This window comes from Asparagus officinalis, chromosome 8 (assembly GCF_001876935.1).
Source record: "Asparagus officinalis chromosome 8, Aspof.V1, whole genome shotgun sequence".
Lineage (NCBI taxonomy): Eukaryota > Viridiplantae > Streptophyta > Magnoliopsida > Asparagales > Asparagaceae > Asparagus > Asparagus officinalis.
The window spans coordinates 21,387,881-21,388,842 of record NC_033801.1 but is presented as its reverse complement, the minus strand read 5'-3'; the positions used below and the strand labels follow the sequence as shown (position 1 = coordinate 21,388,842).

Here is a 962-nt window from a genome sequence, read left to right as displayed (position 1 = left end):
CTAACGCCTCTACAAGCACTTGAATCCCTCCGTCTTCAACAATCGCCGACCTTCCTTCAGAAATTCCAGCCAAGCAACTAAGCACCACCATTGCCTTCTCTGCAATCCCATTGCCGTGCTCTCCAATAAGCCCAACTAAAGGGCCTACTAAACCAGCCCGAACAGCCCTTTCCTTGTTCTGCTTCACTGAACAAAGCTTGTATAGAGTCGTTAACGCATCCTTCTTCCCTCGAGTTCCTCCGTTAACAAGCAAGCTCACCAATGGCGGAATCGCCCCGAGAACCCCAATCGTGATCCTATTATCCTCGATCATCGATAGACTAAGCAGGGCACAAGCGGCATTTTGCTTTGCCGTCGTCGTTCCAGTCCTCAGCGCGTAGACTAAGGGTTTGATTGCGCCGGCCAAAGTAATTGGGACTTTATTGGATTCTTCTAGGCTCAGATTCAATAAAGCTGTTACTGAATTCTCTTGTATCACCGGATCTACGCTTTTTAAGTAAGGAATTAGGGCTTCGATCGCTCCTGAACCGCCGATCACCGCTCTGAAGTCTGAACGATGCTTCGCCAGCAACCGGATTTTCGCGGCAGCGCCGCCTTTTGCGTCGGCGGCGGCGGAGGTATCGACGAGGATATCAACGCATTGTTTCACCTCGGGCTCGACGAGCTCTAGGGTAAGGGCATCAACGTTCTCGTCGAGGTCGACGGAGCTAGTGCATTTATGCCGAGGAGAGGCGTCAACATCGCGGAGAAGAGCGAGGCGCTGAAGCTCGCCGGAGATGTCGGAGTTGAAGCTGGAGAAGTCGGAGAATTCGCGGGAGAGCTCGAGGAGGTCGGTGGTCGCGTCGAAGGAGGCGGATTTGGAGGCGGAGGACTCGGCCATGGCGGCGGCGAGCTGAGTCAGCCTGAAATCGACGACGGAGTCGGTTAGGTTTTCTGAAACCCTTGGGGTGTAGACACCGGCG

The 962-nt window shown here is 54.2% G+C and overlaps 1 pseudogene; it reads right to left on the bottom strand.

Annotated features, from left to right (window-relative positions):
* LOC109820989 overlaps positions 1-961 on the bottom strand; it is a 2,537-nt pseudogene extending 1,576 nt beyond the window's left edge.